Source organism: Oncorhynchus keta, chromosome 13, assembly GCF_023373465.1.
Source record: "Oncorhynchus keta strain PuntledgeMale-10-30-2019 chromosome 13, Oket_V2, whole genome shotgun sequence".
In the NCBI taxonomy this organism is placed as follows: Eukaryota; Metazoa; Chordata; class Actinopteri; order Salmoniformes; family Salmonidae; genus Oncorhynchus; species Oncorhynchus keta.
In genome coordinates, this window is record NC_068433.1 from 29,312,418 (window position 1) to 29,335,992 (window position 23,575).

Consider the following 23,575-nt stretch of genomic DNA (forward strand, 5'->3'; position numbering starts at 1 on the left):
CCCACACAAACCCCACATAGGCATATATATGTACAGGGTACACTCAGGCACAGTTGCACATGCATTCTTTATCAATATAATTGTAACTAGAGCATAAATATCAGTGGATCCAAGTGATTTAGTTTCAGCTTTGTTTCTAGAACCTACCTTCAGTAGTCAAGTCCCATATCAATGCAGCTATGATGTAGTAAGTGGAGTTATGCAGTTTCCAAAAAGCCTCCTCCCTATCACCAAAAATACACTTACACAGGGTTGCAGATTTCTTCTTCCTCTACAAAGAATTCAATCAGTCTATGTTGTAGAAGAGGAATATACACCCGGTAGCTGTCACGTCTAATCAAGGTGGGTGGAATCAGGCGCAGAGAGCAAATAGCGATATAAAGTTTATTCTCCGGTGAACAAAAATAAACAAGGTCAACCCAAATAGACACAGGGTGAAATTATCCAAAACAGGATAACAGACTAACCGGAGAATAATAAACACAAAAACACCGACAGACGAAACGAATGACAAAATAAACAATCCCGCACAAAACAAGGGCGGGACAACCTACATTATATACAGACACTAATTAACTAAACAACACACAGGTGAAAACAATCAGACAAAACCAACAGATACACGAAAAGGGAACGGTAGTGGCTAGTAGGACGGTGACGACGACCGCCGAGCACAGCCTGAACGGGCAGGAGAGCCAACCTCGGCGGAAGTCGTGACAGTACCCCGCCCCTGACGCGCGGCTCCCGCAGCGCGCCACCACCGTCCTCGAGGACGACCCGGAGGACGAGGTGCTGGGCGATCCGGGTGGAGGCGGTGGAATTCTATCAGGAGAGAAGGGGCCAAAATGTCCCTCACTGGAACCCAGCATCTCTCCTCCGGGCCGTACCCCTCCCAGTCCACGAGGTACTGTAGGCCCCCCACCCGGCGTCTAGAATCCAGAATGCCTCGAACGGTATACGCCGGGGGCCCATCGATGTCCAGAGGGGGCGGAGGAACCTCAGACACCTCACCTTCTTGCAGGGGACCAGCCACCACCGGCCTGAGGAGAGACACATGAAACGAGGGGTTAATACGGTAATACCTAGGAAGTTGTAACCTATAACACACCCTGTTTATTCTCCTCAGGACTTTGAACGGCCCCACACACTGCGGCCCCAGCTTCCGACAGGGCAGGCGGAGAGACAGGTTTCGGGTCGAGAGCCAGACCCTGTCCCCCGGTGCAAACACGGGGGTCTCACTGCGGTGCTGGTCAGCGCTCCTCTTCTGCCGTTCTCCCGCTAACCGTAATGAGTCCTGAACAGCTTTCCAGGTGTCCTTGGAGCGCTGTACCCATTACTCCACCGCAGGAGCCTCGGTCTGACTCTGATGCCATGGAGCCAGGACCGGCTGGTAACCTAACACACACTCAAAAGGAGACAAGTTAGTAGAGGAGTGGCGTAAGGAGTTCTGGGCTAGTTTGGCCCATGGGACATACCTTGCCCACTCACCAGACCGGTCCCGACAATAGGACCGCAGAAACCTGCCCACATCCTGATTAACGCGCTCCACCTGCCCATTACTCTCGGGGTGAAAACCTGAGGTTAAGCTAACCGAGACCCCCAGTCTCTCCATGAACGCCCTCCACACTCTGGACGTAAATTGGGGACCCCGATCAGAGACGATGTCCTCAGGCACCCCATAGTGCCGGAAGACATGGGTAAACAAAGCCTCAGTAGTCTGCAGGGCCGTAGGAAGACCGGGCAACGGAATGAGACGACAGGACTTAGAAAACCGATCCACAACGACCAGGATCGTAGTACTTCCCTGGGACGGGGGAAGGTCGGTAAGAAAATCCACCGATAAATGTGTCCACGGCCGTTGTGGAACGGGGAGGGGTTGTAATTTCCCTCTAGGTAGGTGCCGAGGAGCCTTGCTCTGAGCACACACTGAGCAGGAGGAGACATAAAATCTCACGTCTTTAGCCAGTGTGGGCCACCAGTATCTGCCTCTCAGACTCTGCACTGTCCTCTTGATATCAGGATGACCCGAGGAGGGAAGAGTATGAGCCCACCTAATCAGCTTGTCCCGGACCACCCTCGGCACGTACTTGGTCCCTACTGGACAGTTAGGAGGAGCCGGCTCTGACCGTCAGGCCCTCTCTATCTCAGCATCCACCTCCCATACCACCGGTGCCACGAGACATGACGGTGGAATGATGGGAGTGGGCTCTACTGACCGTTCCTCGGTATCATAGAGGCGAGACAGTGCGTCAGCTTTGGTGTTTTGGGAGCCTGGCCGATATGTGAGGGTAAACTGGAACCTAGTAAAAAACATGGCCCATCTAGCCTGACGTGGATTTAGTCTCTTAGCTGCCCGGATGTACTCGAGATTACGATGGTCAGTCCAGATGAGAAAAGGCTATTTAGCCCCCTCAAGCCAATGTCTCCACACCTTCAGAGCCTTGACTACAGCTAACAACTCCCGGTCCCCCACATCATAGTTTCGCTCCGCTGGGCTGAGCTTGCTCGAAAAGAAAGCACACGGGCGGAGTTTGGATGGCACGCCCGAGTGTTGGGACAGCACGGCTCCAACCCCAGCCTTGGATGCATCCACCTCCACTATGAACGCTAAAGAGGGGTCCGGATGCGCCAACACGGGCGCATTGGTGAACAGCTCCTTCAGACGACTGAAAGCTCTGCCTGCCTCTGCTGACCAGCGCAAGCGCACCGGTCCTCCCTTCAGCAGTGAGGTGATGGGAGCAGCCACCTGACCAAAACCCCAGATAAACCCCCGGTAGTAATTGGCAAACCCTAAAAACCACTGCACTTCTTTCACCGTGGTCGGAGTCGGCCAATTACGCACGGCTGTAACGCGATCATCCTCCATCACCACCCCGGAGGTGGAAATACGATACCCCAGGAAGGAAACGGACTGTTTGAAAAACTCACATTTCTCCGCCTTGCAATACAGGTCATGCTCCAGTAGTCGCCCAAGTAACTTACGCACCAGAGACACATGCTCATCAAATGTCACACAATACCACTCCCTGCCCGAGCAGGTCTCGGAGCATCTCATCTACGAAGGATTGGAAAACGGCTGGAGCATTCTTCAATCCGTATGGCATGACGCAGTACTCATAATGACCAGAAGTAGTACTAAATGCAGTTTTCCACTCATCTCCTCCCCGGATACGTACCAGATTATACGCGCTCCTCAGGTCCAGTTTTGTGAAGAATCGCGCCCATGAAATGATTCCATTGCCGTAGCGATGAGAGGTAGTGGGTAACTAAACCCCACTGTAATGGAATTTAGACCTCTATAATCAATACACGGAAGCAGACCTCCATCCTTCTTCTTCACAAAAAAGAAGCTTGAGGAGACGGGTGATATGGAGGGCTGAATGTACCCCTGTCCCAGCGATTCGGAAACATATGTTTCCATCGCAACTGTCTCCTCCTGGGACAATGGATACACGTGACTCCTAGGAAGTGCAGCGTTTTCCAGAAGGTTTATCGCGCAGTTCTCTCGACGATGAGGTGGTAATTGGGTCACCTTCCCTTTACTGAAGGCGATAGCCAAATCGGCATATTCAGAGGGAATGAATGAGTTTGGTGCTTACTCACCTGGGGTGATCGAGTAGTGTTCCGCCTGTCCTCCCGACTCCGAGACGAGTTCCTCCAGCACCGGTCGGACGTGTGCCCTCGTCGACCACAACTGGTGCAGGAGGACACTCCTCCTCCGGTCCCCCTCAAAGCCGTACCTCCTAATTCCATAGGGATAGGAACAGGGGGGCTGGGGATTGGAAACGACAGGACCTGATCCGAACGCCCGCGAGCAGCCAGCAGGTTGTCGAGACGGATAGCCAGATCGATAAGTCCATCCAGTGTGAATGTGGTGTCCCGACATGCCAGCTCCCTGAGACTACATCTAAAATGATCAATCAAGGCCCTGTCGTTCCATCCTGCTCCTGCTGCCAAAGTCCTAAACTCGAGGGCAAAATCCTGTACACTCCTCGTCTCCTGACGCAGGTGAAACAGCCGTTCACCCGCCGCCCGACCCTCGGGTGGATGGTCAAAAACAGCTCGGAATCGGCGGGTGAACTCAGGGTAATTATCCTTAGCCGAGTCCGGACAATTCCACACTGCGTTGGCACACTCGAGGGCTCGCCCAGTAAAGCAGGAGACGAGGGCGCACACGCTCTCCTCTCCAGAGGGAGCAGGACGCACGGTAGCCAGATATAGTTCCAGCTGAAGGAGGAAACCCTGGCAACCAGCCGCCGATCCGTGAAACTCCCGTGGGAGTGTCAGCCGAAGAGCCCCAGAGCCAGATGTGGTCGCAGAAACAGGAGGTGCTGGAGAAGGGGTTGCTAGAGATGAGGTGGGGAGGCCACTCCTCTCCCATCGATCCATCCGGTGAATCACGCTGGTATGATGGAGGACCCTCTCCTCCATCGATGGGAGAGGAGACGCTGCTGTTCCTGCTGATTCCATGGTGGGTGCGGGATTCTGTCACGTCTAATCAAGGTGGGTGGAATCAGGCGCAGAGAGCAAATAGCGATATAAAGTTTATTCTCCGGTGAACAAAAATAAACACGGTCAACCCAAATACACACAGGGTGAAATTATCCAAAACAGGATAACAGACTAACCGGAGAATAATAAACACAAAAACCACGACAGACAAAACGAATGACGAAATAAACAATCCCACACAAAACAAGGGCGGGAGAACCTACATTATATACAGACACTAATTAACTAAACAACACACAGGTGAAAACAATCAGACAAAACCAACAGATACACGAAAAGGGAACGGTAGTGGCTAGTAGGACGTGACGACGACCGTCGAGCACCACCCGAACGGGCAGGAGAGCCAACCTCGGCGGAAGTCGTGACAGTAGCTAAATATATGACACAGTACTGAGATCAAAGAGCACATTTCTGCTGGGGAGATTCCCATCGTCTCCAACCCATCGGCCAGGAAAAGGGAGAGGTTCATGTCACACAACCAACCTCCAAAATCAGGAAAAGACACCACTGTCTCTATAGTACTTTCTTATTTGCATTTCCCCCCACCCAATCTACGCTCCTCCGCTCCCCTCCTTGCTTATCTACCTCACTTGCTTTGGCAATGTTAACGTATGTTTCCCATGCCAACAAAGCCCCTTGAATTGAATTGAGTGTAGGTGACATCAGGCCTAAGTGACCACACAGACCACACAGCTATGAGAAATGGGTGGCAGCATACAGTGAGGCAGAGCTGACAATGCTGGAGTGCCCAGTGTCCATGATGTACAATTGCACTCCATCTTCCAGCTCTCCTCCGGCACAGTATATGGGATAAGCTTCCCTCGGCCAGCCACAGAGCTGCATGTGCCACACTAAAACCCCAAACCATGCAGCCTACACACATTACCGCCATACATAAATAACCACACACACATGTGCCAAACACAGGCAAGACACACAATGGATAGAGAGAGGGAGGGAAGGAGATGAGAAGATGAGAAGAGAGAGAAAGATAGATACTATGCAGTTGTTGGGGGAGGCTACAGTAGCATTGTAGCACGGTGACTGAGATGTTGCTAGTGTTCCTTCCTTCCTATTATCTTGGGTGGCTAAATGTCAGGCGGCTGCAGCAGCAGCGGCACCTGGGCCTGCTTCTCTCCCTCCACCTCTCTCATTCCTCCACCCCCTGACTCTCTGTCCCCCTTTCCTCCTGTCTCTCTCTCTGCCTCCTGACTATCTCTCTCTTCTCTCTGTCTCTCTCCCTCCCTTCCTCCACCTCTCTCATTCGTCCACCCCTGACTCTCTGTCCCCCTTTTCCTCCTGTCTTTCTCTCTCTCTGCCTCCTCTCTCTCTCAGGCTCTCTGGTTGTATAGCTAGCTCCAGAATACCCTTTGCTGAATTAATCTCCTACCAGCAGCAGTAGTTCCAGAGGGCTGTACTGCAACACCGGGAGTAGTCCTACGAGGAGGAGGAAGCTGCCCCGCTTGCCTGTCTGCTGGGGGCTGGGCTTCCAGTGGGCTGCCTGACTGACTGCCTCACTACCTGACTGACTGTCTGAAAGCTGGAGATAGTTGCTGAGGGGTTTGTCTGAGGGTGGATTGACCCCTCCTCCGATCCCTTCCTCCCCTACTCCGCTCCCCTACTTGTAGCTATGGAGCAGCATAGTGTATGGGGTGGGGCTAATTGGGCAGTGCTTGACTGATGCTGCTCTCTCTGTCACACACACAAGCAAGCAAACACAATGCTAACTGCTAGAAAGCTAAAAGTGTATGCTGTCGGTGACTGCAGAATCGGTGGAACCTGTTTGAATGTAGTCACATACTGTAGTTCTCTGTCTGTCAGGGCTCTGACGCTGGGGTCTGTATGTATGCAGATTACACACCTGAGCATTGAACAAGATCCTAAGGGGCAAAGGAGGAGAACGATGGAACGAGAGGAAGAAAATAAGAAAGAATATGAAGTCATAAGAGAGTATGACATAAGAATAAATTGCGCATGATGCGCAGTGCACACCCGAACCAAAAACATGCTGGATCGGTTGAATAATCTGCTGTGTGTTTTGATGCTTGCTGATGGCAAATTGAATGAGTAATCTTCTCAGTTCTAACACAAATTGAATCAGAGCAAATACACACACACACGCACACACACACACACACCTTCTTCCTCTCATAATTATATGCCTTAATCAGTGTGTGTGTGTGCCCAGTGCTGTTGGGCCCAAAATGACTTAATCTGGTTAGTCAGATTTGAAATAATCCAGGAAGGCCCTACATTTCAATGGTGTCATATCATATTATTTTGCACATATTGCTCCTTGCTTTAGATCTGGTTTATAAGATTCATATGGCTGAGATTCTATAGAAAATAGACCATACATTTATATCGCTGAATTTGACTGAAAGAACATGTGGCATTACTGAAATGGGTCTGCTTTTCCAGCTCTCTCACTTCGAGGGGTCATTTCAGTCATTAATAGCTGGAGGACAGGAGCAGGCAGTTGCCGAAGCAGCATACCTAAAAACACTTCCTAAGTTGTGTTGATTTGTGGGCCATGTAACACAGCTATTTGGACAAGCAGTAGTAAAGGCTTTATAAATTCAGATAGCCCCTTCCTTTGGCTAGCCGTGGTCTTTGAACCCTCTATGGACGTCATCATCCATGTGGGTATACTGACTAGTCACCCTTGCATTGCTACTGGGCAAAATCTGTGACTTTTTGTTTTGAGAATGTTATTTCGCCCTCATTGACTTAGACACTGAGTAAAATATACAGTGTTGCATAGGAGTACAGTATTTTACCCTTTCACTTCTCAATAACAACAAGACTCCACAACAGGAAAATGACATCATATCAGTTTGGAAATGAAAAATCTAAAGTCTCCAGACCATTCTGCTTCATAATGATAAACAACTCTCAGCACATCTATTTTCTTTTGATTTATTTAAAACTCAACAGAGAAGGATTATTTGACTATCATAAGTAATACACTGAAAAGCATTACGACCCCCCCCCCCCACCCAACCCCATGACTATCATAAGTAATACACTGAAAAGCATTACGACCCCCCACCCAACCCCATGACTATCATAGGTAATACACTGAAAAGCATTACGACCCCCCACCCAACCCCATGACTATCATAGGTAATACACTGAAAAGCATTACGACCCCCCACCCAACCCCATGACTATCATAAGTAATACACTGAAAAGCATTACGACCCCCCCCACCCAACCCCATGACTATCATAGGTAATACACTGAAAAGCATTACGACCCCCCCCCACCCAACCCCATGACTATCATAAGTAATACACTGAAAAGCATTACGACCCCCCCCACCCAACCCCATGACTATCATAGGTAATACACTGAAAAGCATTACGACCCCCCCCACCCAACCCCATGACTATCATAGGTAATACACTGAAAAGCATTACGACCCCCCACCCAACCCCATGACTATCATAAGTAATACACTGAAAAGCATTACGACCCCCACCCCACCCAACCCCATGACTATCATAGGTAATACACTGAAAAGCATTACGACCCCCCACCCAACCCCATGACTATCATAAGTAATACACTGAAAAGCATTACGACCCCCACCCCACCCAACCCCATGACTATCATAGGTAATACACTGAAAAGCATTACGACCCCCCACCCAACCCCATGACTATCATAAGTAATACACTGAAAAGCATTACGACCCCCACCCCACCCAACCCCATGACTATCATAGGTAATACACTGAAAAGCATTACGACCCCCCACCCAACCCCATGACTATCATAAGTAATACACTGAAAAGCATTACGACCCCCACCCCACCCAACCCCATGACTATCATAGGTAATACACTGAAAAGCATTACGACCCCCCACCCAACCCCATGACTATCATAAGTAATACACTGAAAAGCATTACGACCCCCCACCCAACCCCATGACTATCATAAGTAATACACTGAAAAGCATTACGACCCCCCACCCAACCCCATGACTATCATAAGTAATACACTGAAAAGCATTACGACCCCCCACCAAACCCCATGACTATCATAAGTAATAAACTGAAAAGCATTACGACCCCCCCCCACCCAACCCCATGACTATCATAAGTAATACACTGAAAAGCATTACGACCCCCCCACCCAACCCCATGACTATCATAAGTAATACACTGAAAAGCATTACGACCCCCACCCAACCCCATGACTATCATAAGTAATACACTGAAAAGCATTACGACCCCCACCCCACGCAACCCCATGACTATCATAAGTAATACACTGAAAAGCATTACGACCCCCCACCCAACCCCATGACTATCATAAGTAATACACTGAAAAGCATTACGACCCCCCACCCAACCCCATGACTATCATAAGTAATAAACTGAAAAGCATTACGACCCCCCACCCAACCCCATGACTATCATAAGTAATACACTGAAAAGCATTGCGACCCCCCACCCAACCCCATGACTATCATAAGTAATACACTGAAAAGCATTACGACCCCCACCCCACGCAACCCCATGACTATCATAAGTAATACACTGAAAAGCATTACGACCCCCCACCCAACCCCATGACTATCATAAGTAATACACTGAAAAGCATTACGACCCCCCCCCACCCAACCCCATGACTATCATAAGTAATACACTGAAAAGCATTACGACCCCCCACCCAACCCCATGACTATCATAAGTAATACACTGAAAAGCATTACGACCCCACCCCACGCAACCCCATGACTATCATAAGTAATACACTGAAAAGCATTACCCCCCCACCCAACCCCATGACTATCATAAGTAATACACTGAAAAGCATTACGACCCCCACCCCACCCAACCCCATGACTATCATAAGTAATACACTGAAAAGCATTACGACCCCCCACCCATGACTATCATAAGTAATACACTGAAAAGCATTACGACCCCCCACCCAACCCCATGACTATCATAAGTAATACACTGAAAAGCATTACGACCCCCACCCCACCCAACCCCATGACTATCATAAGTAATACACTGAAAAGCATTACGACCCCCCCCCCAACCCCATGACTATCATAAGTAATACACTGAAAAGCATTACGACCCCCCACCCAACCCCATGACTATCATAAGTAATACACTGAAAAGCATTACGACCCCCCCCACCCAACCCCATGACTATCATAAGTAATACACTGAAAAGCATTACGACCCCCACCCCACGCAACCCCATGACTATCATAGGTAATACACTGAAAAGCATTACGACCACGACACCACGCAACCCCATGACTATCATAAGTAATACACCGAAAAGCATTACGACCCCCCCACCCCACCCCCCATTTTCTCTGCTTTATCAAGCTCGGGATATTTACCACTTCTTTGCTAACAAGCCAAGGATTTTTTCTGGATCAAAAAGGGCTTAGATGGTGGGCACGGCAGAGGGTGTGGCGAAGTGTGCGGTTGGCCTGTCGGCGTGGCAAAATTTTAAAGGACAATGTAGATGCCCCTATTTTAGTGGTGTAGAGAAATGTTTGCATTTTTAAGCCAATTCCCTGCACATTTCTCTATGTAGCAGAAATACACTTGAACAGTTTTAAAGCTAATATCCTGCTATTCTACACATTTTGCCATGGAGCTGAGAACATGTTTCAGTTTGAATGCTAATTTCCTATAATTCTTTGCATTTTGCCATGGCTAGTACTGCTCTTTTGCTCAAACATATTAATAACATAATTAGTGCTAAATTCAGTGTTTTGGGAATTTTCTATTCTCCCTGGCTTTATTTTGGTGATTGTTAGTCCCCAAAGATTATATTAATTTAAAATATATCAGTCAAATAGCTACATATTTTTTGTACACACTATATATCTGGTTTTAGTCATTTAAGTTTGCACTGAAAGCATTTTTCCATCCCCAAAGTTTTGGAGGAACACTAAACGATCTTGTCCAAATCAGTTACATTATTAAAAACTGTCTTCATTCAAAAAGCTTAGAACCTACTTAAATATGTGGGTTAAACTATTTTGCAAATGGAAGATAAAATACTTACATGGAAAAGACAGGCTTTACGGTGGAAACCCGGGAAAAGCTATTGGACAGGTGCTGGTGAATTGGCACAACATTTTTATCAGATATAAATAAATTATTTCAAAATAGTATTAATTGCAGGAGCACACACACACACGCATGCACAAACACCCACATACACACAAACAAGTAGGTAGGTACAGTAAATAGGTGGTTATATATTTCAACTGACCTTTCAATTACTTTAGCCTATGTCAAATCAAATCAAATCAAATTTATTTATATAGCCCTTCGTACATCAGCTGATATCTCAAAGTGCTGTACAGAAACCCAGCCTAAAACCCCAAACAGCAAACAATGCAGGTGTAAAAGCACTATGTGCCAGCAATGAGCTCTCTGCTCTGCCTCTGATTTGATTATGGGCTGGCTCAGTCCATTCAGATCTGGATCAAGTCTGCTTTTATTAATGCCAACACAAACCATGCGTCCAGCTGAACTCAGTGCGCAGGCTGGCTACACCCAGACTGCATGGGACTTGGTAGAGGAGTGGTGGGCCTTCGTAGGCACCCAATCCATTGCTTAATTAACCCAATAATTCATGGGTTACCCCCTTTTCTGTTCCTGTCTGTCACGATACAACTACTGTATATCTCATTGTGAAATAGAGGAATCGTGTTGGTTCTATACATTTTTTGCTCTATGAAAATGGTGCTGTGCTTTTAGCAGTCTCCAGGAGAGGATAATGGAGTTATGGAGGAGAGAGAGAGAGAGAGAGAGAGAGAGAGAGAGATAAAAAGAGCTCTGCTCTGTCTGGGTCTAATTCAGTTAGGGAGGATGGAGACCTCAGCTGATGCAGACCCTACCGAAATCACTTTAGGAAGCATTCACCAAAACAATGTTAATTTCCTGGGGGCGAGTGGATTCAATAGAATTGCAATATAAGGTTTCTTATTAGGATATTTTAAACCAGTGATTATGTCTTTATGCATATGAATAACACACATTATTGACACTAATTATGACCCTGGCACTACACTGTTATAAGCCTTTATTATTAATTAGCAGTTTTTCCAGTTAGCATCCATATTATTATCATCATCATGAGGACCATCATTGAGGGGGCTGTGCCGGGGCTCGCACAGAAGAGGCGTTGCTATGGGGACTGTGTCTGGGAGACAGTTGTAGCCTTCTAGCGGGAGCGAGACCCTCCTTAAAGACACACAGGTCATTCCTCATGCAGGGTCTCTTCCTGCTATGCTCTGTCCATCACTGAAGGGCGACAGACAGACAGACAGACAGACAGACAGACAGACAGACAGACAGACAGACAGACAGACAGACAGACAGACAGACAGACAGACAGACAGACAGATCATGCCTCACCTCTCCACTGTGTTAGCTGATATGTGATGAGCATTCTAACACAAAATGGTTGCCGTGCATCACCCAAGTGGGTGCCACATATTGGTGGATGAGGTGAGTTTCCCCCTTACTATGTAAAGTCTGTCACCAATATTACCGAAGGTGACTCCCCTTCTTGTTCGGGTGGCGCTCGGCGGTCGTCGTCGCCGGTCTACTAGCTATCACCGATCCGTTGTTCTGTGTTCCTTTGGTTTTGTCTGATTGGTATAACCTGTTTCTTGTTTGGTTGTTAGGGTGGGGTTATATAAGTTTGTTCAGCCCGCTTCTGTTTCGTGCGGGCTTGTTCGTCTGTTCTGTGTTTGAGTGTATTTTGTTTGCATTTTGTGTTCGCGCTGTCCGTTTATATTTCTGATCATTTGTTTTCCTACTTTTGTTCATGTTATTTTCCTGGACATTAAAGCATGTTTTTTTCCCACATCTTTTGCTCTCTGCGCCTGACCTCTTCACTCATTTATCGTAACAAAGTCCTTTTCGTACCGAAGTAGGTAGAACGTTGCTATTTAAATTCAATCCATATACAGTGTGGTCCGGCATTGCCACCTTTGATAAAGAAGAGCAATAATGACTGTATAACATAAATAATTAAAATACTGAGCTTCAGTGAGCTCCAAAAGTATTGGGACAGTACCTTGTACTCCAGCACTTTGTATTTGAAAAGGTACAATGACTATGAGGTTAAAGTGCAGACTGTCAGCTTTACAATAATTTGAGAGTATTTCCATCTATATCATATATATATAACAGTTTAGAAATTACTGCACTTTTTGTACATAGTCCCTTCATTTTAGGGGACCAAAAGTATTGGGACAAATTCACTTATGTATATTAAAGTAGTCAAACGTTTAGTATTTGGTCCCATATTCTTGGCATGCAATAATTATACCAAGCTTGTGACTCTACAGACGTATTGTTTGCATTTGTGTTTGGTTTGGTTGTGTTTCAGATTATTTTGTGCTCAATAGAAATGAATGGTGAATGATGTATTGTCTCATTTTAGAGTCACTTTTATTGTAAATAAGAATAGAATGTTTCTCAACACTTCTACATGAATGTGGATGCTGCCATGATGACGGATAATCCTGAATGAATCGTGAATAATGCTGAGTGAGAAAGTTAGAGGCATATAACATGCTAACCTTCCGTTATTATAATGATGAGAGGTTAGCATATCTTGGGGGTATGTTTATTTGTGCGTCTGTAACTTTCTCACGCATCATTATTAGTAGTGTATATGTTTGGGGTGGCAGGGACCCTAGTGGTTAAGAGCACTGGGCCAGTAACCGAAGGGGGCAGGTTCGAATCCCAAAGCCAACTAGGTGAAAGATATGTTGATTTACCCTTGAGCAAAGAACCTAACCCTAATTGCTCATGTAAGTCACTCTGGATAAGATCATCTGCTAAATGACTCAAATGGAAAAATGAGAACATATATTCCAGCATCCCCAATCTAGAAAACCTGTCACTATAACACAGTCCCACTCTGGCAACCCAGCCTCTGGTGACTCATGTGGCATGTCCATTCTATGTCACAAAGCTGGAATGAGCAAGAATTCCTCCTGCACAAGGACCATGGAGTTACGGAAATGACTGTTGTGTCACCATAACACAACAATGTGGATGTAATAACAGGTTTATGTGCATACGCAAACACTATTCACTCTGCTAGCATAATATTGTTCCCTGTAAATTATTTATATCACATTTACATATTTCATAATTGTTCCATGAGTTGATGTATGGCAATATGGAGAGCATGTCAGTGAAGTGGTCATTACCATAAGAGCGTTAAGATACTGGATGGACATAACAGCTGACCATCAAGTCACATGGATGCCAGGAAGCATGTTCCAGCCTTTAGGCCTATGCGTGTTGGCCAATGACAAGCCATTAGCGTGTGTACAGTAAGGTGCTCTGCACATCTCTGCCACCTCCGCCTTACATCTCTGTTGGGTGAAATTGATTTGGAACAAGTGAGGCTTGCAACAGCAAGAAGCCATTATGGTCTGTCAGTTTCCCTTTACGAATCTGTCCCTATCTTGCTAGTGGGCTTGTTGCCAGGACAATAGCTTCAGCACCTTCCCTCCCTGGACCAGGAGGAGACCCAGAGGACTTCCACTCCTTCCCCCATTTTCCTTTCCTTACTTTTTCTTTGCTCTTCACTTCACCTCCACTCACTCTCCTGACTGCACAATCCAAAGTGCCACAGCTCACCAGACCCACACATTTGCTATGCATGAGAGCTTGCCATAAAGACCTATATGTAAGTCGCTCTGGATAAGAGCGTCTGCTAAATGACTTAAATGTAAATGTAAATATGCCATAAAGGAACAGGAGATACACTCTAATCTATACAATATACATTCTCTGAGGACATAGATTGTGATCAAGATAAATGCAGTAAAGAGTATGATAAAATATGATTAGGACTTAACCAATGGCTTGAAGGGCCAAACCGCTGGTTATCTGGAAACCTAACGGATCAAAAGCAGATATGGTGCAATATGCTGAGCTCTGGAGAATAGATGGCATTTTGTGTGTTCAGGATTTAGAGGGCCACTAGTAGGACACAGTGACAAACTCCTCCATCTGGCCTAAGGAGACCCCACTCCCAGGGGCACTTCAAAAGGTGCCATCCCTTAACTCAAGGAAGATATAAATGCAATCCCTTATTATTTGAAGGAGATTAAGGGGTGAAATTTGAAAAATACATTTACATGTACATTTAAGTCATTTAGCAGACGCTCTTATCCAGAGCGACTTACAAATTGCAGTACAGTTCAAAAGTTTGGGGTCACTTAGAAATGTCCTTGTTTTTTAAAGAAAAAGCAACCTTTTTTGTCTGATAAAATAGCATCAAATTGATCAGAAATACAGTGTGGACATTGTTAATGTTGTATGGAATGGAATATAATACATAGGCCCATTATCAGCAACCATCACTCCTGTGTTCCAATGGCACGTTGTGTTAGCTAATCCAAGTTTAGCATTTTAAAAGACTAATTGATCATTAGAAAACCCTTTTGCAATTATGTTAGCAAAGCTGAAAACTGTTGTTCTGATTAAAGAAGCAATAAAACTGGCCTTCTTTAGACAAGTTGTGTATCTGGAGCATCAGCATTTGTGGGTTTGAGTACACGCTCAAAATGGCCAGAAACAAATAACTTTCTTCTGAAACTCGTCAGTCTATTCTTGTTCTGAGAAATGAAGGCTATTGCAAGAAAGGCTACATGCGAGAAATTGCCAAGAAACTGAAGATCTCGTACAACGCTGTGTACTACTCCCTTCACAGAACAGTGCAAACTGGCCCTAACCAGAATAGAAAGAGTAGTGGGAGGCCCTGGTGCACAATTGAGCAAGAGAACAATTACATTGGAGTGTCTAGTTTGAGAAACAGACACCTCACAAGTCCTCAACCGGCAGCTTCATTGAATAGTACCCACAAAACACCAGTCTCAATGTCAATAGTGAAAAGGCGACTCCGGGATCGCCTTTTTTTTAGCAACTCTGCCTAGAAGGCCAGCATCCCGGAGTCGCCTCTTCACTGTTGACGTTGAGACTGGTGTTTTGTGTGTACTATTTAATAAAGCTGCCAGTTGAGGACTTGTGAGGCATCTGTTTTTCAAACTAGAAACTCTAATGTACTTTGAAATGGCTAAGTGACCCCAAACATTTGAACAGTAGTGTACATGTTTTCAACACCCCAAATTCAATTTTTTTAGCATCTACCAGGGCTACAGAGCAAATGACTTTCCTAAGACGACAGTACAGGAGGACATAAGAAACACAATGTCATAACTGCCAGTCTCACATAATGACGTGTGTCCAGGCATAGCCTCCTCCCCAGGGCCTGTCATACAGTAAAGAGGGGATGGGGCTGTGACTGTGGCTGCGGCTGCAACTGCATGGAGCTAGGGATCCAGGGCAGAGTTAGGCCAGTCTGAAGTGACAGCTGACTCAAGGGAACACTGATGCTGCCTCTGTCCCTGCCTGCTGAAATTAGCCACCCTCCAGTGGACACGTCTCCTCATGACTCCCTCTAAACACTCCTTCCCCTCAGGGAGGTGTGTGTATGTGTGTGTGTGTGTGTGTGTGTTAATGAGAGTTGATGAGAGAACACAGAAACACTTCTTAGACCTGCTTACACACAGCTCTGTGGAAGGACACAGAACGAGAGAGGGCCGGCCGACGAGCTGATGTGACGTCCAGGCGTCTCATAAAGCATTATGGGTGAATGATATAGGGCTGGAGGTTGGGAAGCTACCGTTTGAAATCCCTAGTGGGGTGTAGTGGTCCTGTTGAGCGCCTAAGCGAGGCACTTACCCCGCCCAGGCACTGCAATATCTCAAGATATAAAAAGCAACATATCCACCTAGACAAAAGCAACCTGTAGTGCTTTGCTTTAAAAGGATGCCTGAATTCAATGTACTGTCTCCCTCTCCCTCTCCCTGTACTGTCTCCCTCTTCACGTTCTGTCTCCCTCTTCATGTTCTGTCTCCCTCTTCCTGTACTGTCTCCCTCTTCCTGTACTGTCTCCCTCTCCCTGTTCTGTCTCCCTCTTCATGTTCTGTCTCCCTCTCCCTCTTCCTGTACTGTCTCCCTCTCCCTGTACTGTCTCCCTCTTCATGTTCTGTCTCCCTCTCCCTCTTCATGTTCTGTCTCCCTCCCACTCTTCTGTGATACAGATTTCTCTCTGAAATGTTTCATTATCAAAGCGTATAATGAGGAAAATGTTTCTGAAAGCCAAGCTTGTCAGAACATCAATTTACAGTCTCTCTAAAAGTCTGACCTTTATTTCCTGTGTTTTGTATTTAGTTAGTATGGTCAGGGCGTGAGTTGGGTGGGCAGTCTATGTTTGTTTTTCTATGTTTTGGGTATTTCTATGTTTCGGCCTAGTATGGTTCTCAATCAGAGGCAGGTGTCATTAGTTGTCTTTGATTGAGAATCATACTTAGGTAGCCTGGGTTTCACTGTGTGTTTGTGGGTGATTGTTCCTGTCTCTGTCTTTGCACCAGATAGGACTGTTTTGAGTTTTCACATTTCTTGTTTTTTGTAGTCCGTTGTTCATGTGTACCTTAACGTATTAAAAAGAACCATGGACAATTACCACGCCGCGTATTGGTCCTCTGATCCGTTTCGCCTCTCCTCTTCGGAAGAAGAGGAGGAAATTCATTACATTTTCAGTCAAAATGGCTTTGGCCCTTGAGTGACCTCTGATTGGAGGGTCTTCAAACTACATGAACCAAGCCACAATAACACCAAAAGCCAAGAACACAAGTGTTTGTTTTATCTAGGCTATTATTATTATTTTATTCCTGAACTATGAATGTGTTTGGGTTATTAAACTGAACCTTCCAGGGGAGGATTTCCTAATCCTCACATACACACACACACTGCTGTGCAAATCACTTACACTTACCATTGGAAGACTGTCTGTCAACCATCCAGCTGGCTCACACATACAGCATCCCCCCTGACAGACAGACCAACAGCCAGACAATCAGCCACAAGCAGCCATGCCACCAACCAGGCAGGACGCAAGCCAGACAAACCGGCCAGCCTGTGGATCTGTCAACCAGACAGACAGATATCCAACCAGACAACCACCCGGCTCATATAACAGGAAAAGAGACAGATGGATAGATAGATACTGTAGGTGAGACATCTCATTCAACATTGCTTCTTCGGGATCGGTGTCCCTTCCATGGGACGGTTGTGTTGCACTGAAGTAAGCTAATGCGATTAGCATGAGGTTGTAAGTAACAAGAACATTTCCCAGGACATAGACATATCTGATATTGGCAGAAAGATTAAATTCTTGTTAATCTAACTGCACTGTCCAATGTACAGTAGCTATTACAGTGCAATAATGCCATGCTATTGATTGAGGAGAGTGCACAATTTTAAACATGAACAGTTATTAATTAACAAATTAGGCACATTTGGGCAGTTTTGATACAACAGTTTTAACCGAAATGCAACAGTTCATTGGATCAGTCTAAAACTTTTCACATACACTGATGCCATCTAGTGGCCAAAATCGAAATCGCACCTGGGCTGGAATAATACATTATGGCCTTTCCCTTGCATTTCAAAGATGAAAAAAAAATACAAAAGAACGGTTGTTTTTTTCTTTGTATTATCTTGTACCAGATTGATTGTGTTATATTCTGCTACAATCCATTCACATCTCCATAAACTTCAAAGTGTTTCCTTTCAAATGGTACCAAGAATATGCATATTCTTGCTTCAGGGCCTGAGCTACAGGTAGTTAGGTATGTCATTTTAGGGGAAAATTGAAAAAAAGGTTGGGGATTCTTAAGAGGTTTAAGACCAGAGAATCAGACATCCAACCAGCCAACAAACCATCACATCCATCTACAAAAAGACAAACAGGGGGCCTCCTGAATGGCGCAGCGGTCTAAGGCGTCACAACAGACCCGGACACCTTGCAGGCTGACCTCAGTCGTCAGATGAACGGTGCTTCCTCCGACATTGGTGTGGCTGGCTTCTGGGTTAAGCGGGCGGGTGTTAAGAAGCGTGGTTAGACTGGTCATGTTTTGGAGGACGCATGACTCCACCTTCACCTCCCGAGCCATTGGGGCGTTGCAGCGATGAGACAAGATCGAAATTGGGGAGAAAAAGGGGGTAAAACACAAATATATATTTTTTTAAATATGACAATCAGAACAACATTCTACCTAGAGGATTCAGTCCTAGAGGAATCAAACCAGCCAGACAATTGTACACACGATCAGAAAACCAGCCAGTAAGGAACCAGCTTCAAGAACTGTTACAGAATCCCCTGCAGACGGCGCTGTGGGACTAATTTCCAGCGTGCTGTTTACGTTTTTGTCTGGCGCAGCCTTATCTAACTCTCCCACTCAAGTGACAGATATCGATCCACTCCAGCTTGTGGTTTCAGCCAATCAAACAGTCCCGATGCACTCCACACTCTGTCAATACATTGATGCATCCTGTGATAGGTCAGATGCTCCTAGCTAATCCAGCACTGGCCAGTCGGGTCCATTGCATGCTCTTTCAAGTGTAAAGTATTAGCTGGGCCTGAACTGTGTTTTCTCCAGTGTCAGAGCGTGGATGGACATACTGTATGTGCATGGGATGTGAAAACAAAGTAAGTTGTTGTAGCTGTTGTTATCATTGCAGTATGTGCTAGAGTAATAGTATTCTATGTACGTTTTCATTCTTGTTATTATTATGTTACTACTAATATTGTGTGCAATGATTAGTCACTCTTTACTACTTCCTATTTCCTAAATATTTAAATACAGTCCTTGCTGTTGTGTGTTTCTTTGTAATAGCCTTTTACTATCCGTATAATATATAGATAGTAGGCTATTGCAAAGAAACACACAACAACAATAATATACAGTCCTTGCTGTTATACTTACTGTGCTATTGACACGCTAGTCATTCATGTAGTGTTACTATGTAATATGTGGTTATTAGGTCATTATTAGATACAGTCCTTGTTGTTCTATCCCAAAAGCTTATTTCTCTCAGATTTTGTTTACGAATTGGATTACATCCCTGTTAGTGAGCATTTCTCCTCTGCCAAGATAATCCATCCACCTGACAGGTGTGGCATATCAAATAGCTGATTAAACAGCATGATCATTACGTGCAGTATTGTCACACAACACAATACCACAGATGTCTCAAGTTTTGAGGGAGCATGCAATTGGCATGCTGACTGCAGGAATGTCCACCAGAAATGTTGCCAGAGAATTGAATGTTCATTTCTTTACCATAAGCCGCCTCTAACATCGTTTTCGAGAAATATGTCCAACAGTCATCACAACAGCATAGCACGTGTAACCACACCAGCTCAGGACCGACACATCCTGCTTCTTCACCTGCGGTATCATCTGTGGGTGGGGGGAACACTATTTCCTATATAGTGCACTACTTTTGACCCGAACCCAAGTAGTGCACTATATAGGTAATATGGTAACATTTGGGACACAGTCCGTGATGGTTGTGAAAAAGTGAAACCCAGTGAAAGCCTTCCTCATTGCAGATGGACTGGAATAGAGTGAGAGTAGGAAAAAGCCTGAGGTCTGTTAGCTGCAACATCCAATGTGCCAAATGTCAACCTCAATAACACCACCTTTACCACCCTGTGGCCTTGAGACACTACTATACCAACACAGCCTGTGAGGTGCTCTCTCTTCCTCCATTTGTCTCATCATGTGACCCTTTCTCTTTTTTATATATATTTTTTGCTTACGGAACCTGGTATTCTCAGGCGGTCTCCTGTCCCAGTACTAATCAGGCCCGACCCTGAACAGGTGTGTTCAGGGTGGTATGGCCACAAGCCTATTTTTTTTACCCCATTTTCTCCCGGAATTTGGTCCCTTGGCTCATCTCTGTAATTCCTCAATAGGCTCGGGAGAGGCGAAGGTCGAGTCATGCATTCGCTGAAATATGACCCACCTGGCCACATACTACTTATCACACTGCTCTCTAAACTGGATGTCAGTCGCACCAACGTGTCGGAGGAAACACTGTTCAATTGACGATCGGAGTTAGCTTACAGGTTCCTGGCCCTGTCAAAAGGAGTCGCTAGAGCACGATGAGCCAAGGAAAGCCCCACCGGCCAAACCCTCCCCTACCACGGATGGCGCTGGGCCAATTGTGCACCGTCCTATGGGGCTCCTGGTCAAGGCCAGTTGTCACCCTGTCACCCTACACGTGTCATTGCAAAAGGCAGCTTGATTTTGAAGGTAATACCAGCTCATCACATAAAACCACCCACACACAGAGAATCCCTCTTAGTCATCCACTATAAGAACATTTAGCCTGGTCCTGGCCATATCTGCTCAGGTATATTCAACCCTGCAATTACCCACCCAACCTACCTCCCTAGTCATGAGGTAGCCTTACCCAGCCTATCCTCTCCCCTCCCTCCACAGCCGTGCTGACACTAGCCAGTCGAGGCCAAGTGGTATATGGCCCTGCCAAATCCCACACAGCACTGCCTTGCCATGTCTAGCCCCATTTAGCCCTATACAGAAGCACAAAAGCCTGCATGGTGTCCTATAGACTGTAGACCCATGTATCCAAGCTCTCCACAGGCCTTCCCAGCTCCATCTAGCCATGGTCCTGCCTAATGTAGCTACTCAGTCTGGCCCAGCCTAACCCAGAGTGTTTCAGAGCTGCAGTCCCAGTCATAGCAGTCTCTCTCAAAGCAGCAGAGCAGAGTAGAGCTGAGGAGGAGCACGCAGCAGACAGACACTTCTCTCTCTATCTGCAACACAGCAGCATCGCCCACGCAACCCAGTCCATGGGCACAAATCACAAATATGCATGTAAGTGTGCAAGCAAACACACACGCACACACACACACACACACACACACACACACACACACACACACACACACACACACACACACACACACACACACACACACACACACACACACACACACACACACACACACACACACACACACACACACACACACACACACACACACACACACACACACACACACACACCACACCTGATTAGTCCTGATATATTCCTGATCAGTGGATTGAAGAGGAGTGTCATGGCTGACATCTACTGTAGTTTCTGAGTGTGTGTGTGTTTAGTGTAAACCAAGTCAATACCATACAAGTTTGTTTACTGAGATGTTCTTTGCACCATTGTTCCAATACTGTTCTATCCGAGTCTGTGGTGAGAGCGTTACACATGCAGAAATGCATATGCTACATTTTGCAGAAGGTTATGGCAATAAGAATTCCCACTGAGACAGTGGCACAACACTAGTGGTGCATAGGGTAAAAAAGCTCCCTACCTCAAAGGCAGTTCCCCCTTTGTCTCAAAACGACTGTATCCTCCCTCTCATCACCGGCCGGCAAGGGTGACGCGGCAGTGGCGTGTTCCTACGTGTGTGTGCGCCGTGAGCGTTCCAAAGGCTAAATGGTTGGTCCAGTCTACAGCTCCGAGAGTCAGACGAACTAAGGCTCTCTCACACACACACACCATCTCTCAGTTACTCGCTTGTGTTCCCGCTCTCTCTCGCGCTCTCTCCTCCTTAGTAGCACTCGCAGGTTCTCTATCACGACAAACTCCCTCCCCTACTTCTCAGCCTTTCTCTCTCTCTTCCTTCCCTGTCTCACAGATGCACGCGCATGCTCCGTGCAGTCCGCATCCCTCCTCTTTATTCCACTCACAAAAATTCACACACAAACCCACTGAAGGTTGTCAGCATTCATATCATTTGCCTGTGTAAATCTCAGCTCATTGATGTGTAAATGATTGCATCATGGATGAACGTTTCCTCTTCAGGCATCTCCTCCCTGAGCAGCCTTCACACCCATGTCTCGCTCTCTCCATCTCTCTCACTCTCCTCTCTATTTTTTAGAATAGAGAAAGGCATGATCTGAGTATACTGGGTCGATGTATTCCTGCTCTGGATCATTTAACTCTGCTCCTTCTTCCATCCTCTTAGCCATGATTCATCATTCCTTTCTTCCCCCCATTCAAACACTGACATACGTCCCTCACTCTTTTCTTTCTATTCCTTCATGAATTTATTTTTGAACTGCTATGTCACCTGTCCTCAACCTAGGTTTGGTATAGTGAGATGTGTGCTTCCTGGCTCTGCTTGGACTCCTAAAAGACCTTTACCTTAAAGTACTGGAGGACATGGGCTAATGGAAAAACCAAAACGAACCAGGACAGACCAATCAAAACTCACCTTCACCTTGACTGACCAATAAGCAACAGTGCCCTCTCAGCCCTCCCCAATGCCAGATCATACCTCTAAAAGCAGAGTGGTGTTTTAGAGAGATTACAATATCACAGCAGCAGGTATTAGTTAGTCATAAGGAGCTCTCTATTTTACAGGGCTGGAGAGAGGGAGAGAAAAAAAAAATCTCCTCCACTCTGTTGCCTAGCAACGCCAGCTGCTCTGAGAGTACACACTCCCTCCCTCTCTCTCTGTCCTTAGATACGGTTCTTTATAAGCCAGTTGGTTTTCAGGCACAATGCAAAACCCTGTAAGACTCTAGTTGGGATTGGACAGAAAATGAGTCTGAGGAGGCAAGGTGTCATTTGAAAAGACCTTTTAACCACACCCACTGAAGATGCTAATAACACGTCATCATGGATTTCACCCTGTTTCAACCTCTGATTGGTGAATCCAGACATTGCTTTTTACCATTGGGTCATTGGTGCTTTCAGTGAGATATGCTGTCCTCTCCTGGACACATTGACAACTGACTTACAGTACAACATATAAACAGCAAATTTAACAAGGATATGCATAACATTTGGGTTATACAGTGGGGAGAACAAGTATTTGATACACTGCCGATTTTGCAGGTTTTCCTAATTACAAAGCACGTAGAGGTCTGTAATTTTGTCATAGGTACAGTGAGAGACGGAATCTAAAACAAGAATCCAGAATATCACATTGTATGATTTTTAAGGAATTAATTTGCATTTTATTGCATGACATAAGTATTTGATACATCAGAAAAGCAGAACTTAATATTTGGTACAGCAACCTTTGTTTGCAATTACAGAGATCATACGTTTCCTGTAGTTCTTGACCAGGTTTGCACACACTGCAGCAGGG

General features: G+C 46.0%; 1 protein-coding gene across 6 annotated transcripts in view; it reads right to left on the reverse strand.

Annotated features, from left to right (window-relative positions):
- Positions 1 to 22,448, reverse strand: part of LOC118388087 (RIMS-binding protein 2-like) — an 80,858-nt gene extending 58,410 nt beyond the window's left edge. For 2 of the 6 annotated variants that reach the window (XM_052459952.1, XM_052459951.1), the window contains exon 1: positions 21,788 to 22,442. The gene's annotated coding sequence lies outside the window, so the exon portion shown is untranslated. Of the gene's footprint in view, positions 1 to 21,787 lie in introns of all 6 variants that reach the window. The other 4 variants (XM_052459956.1, XM_052459954.1, XM_052459953.1 and 1 more) reach the window with 4 other exon arrangements.
- Positions 22,449 to 23,575: the final 1,127 nt, after the last annotated feature.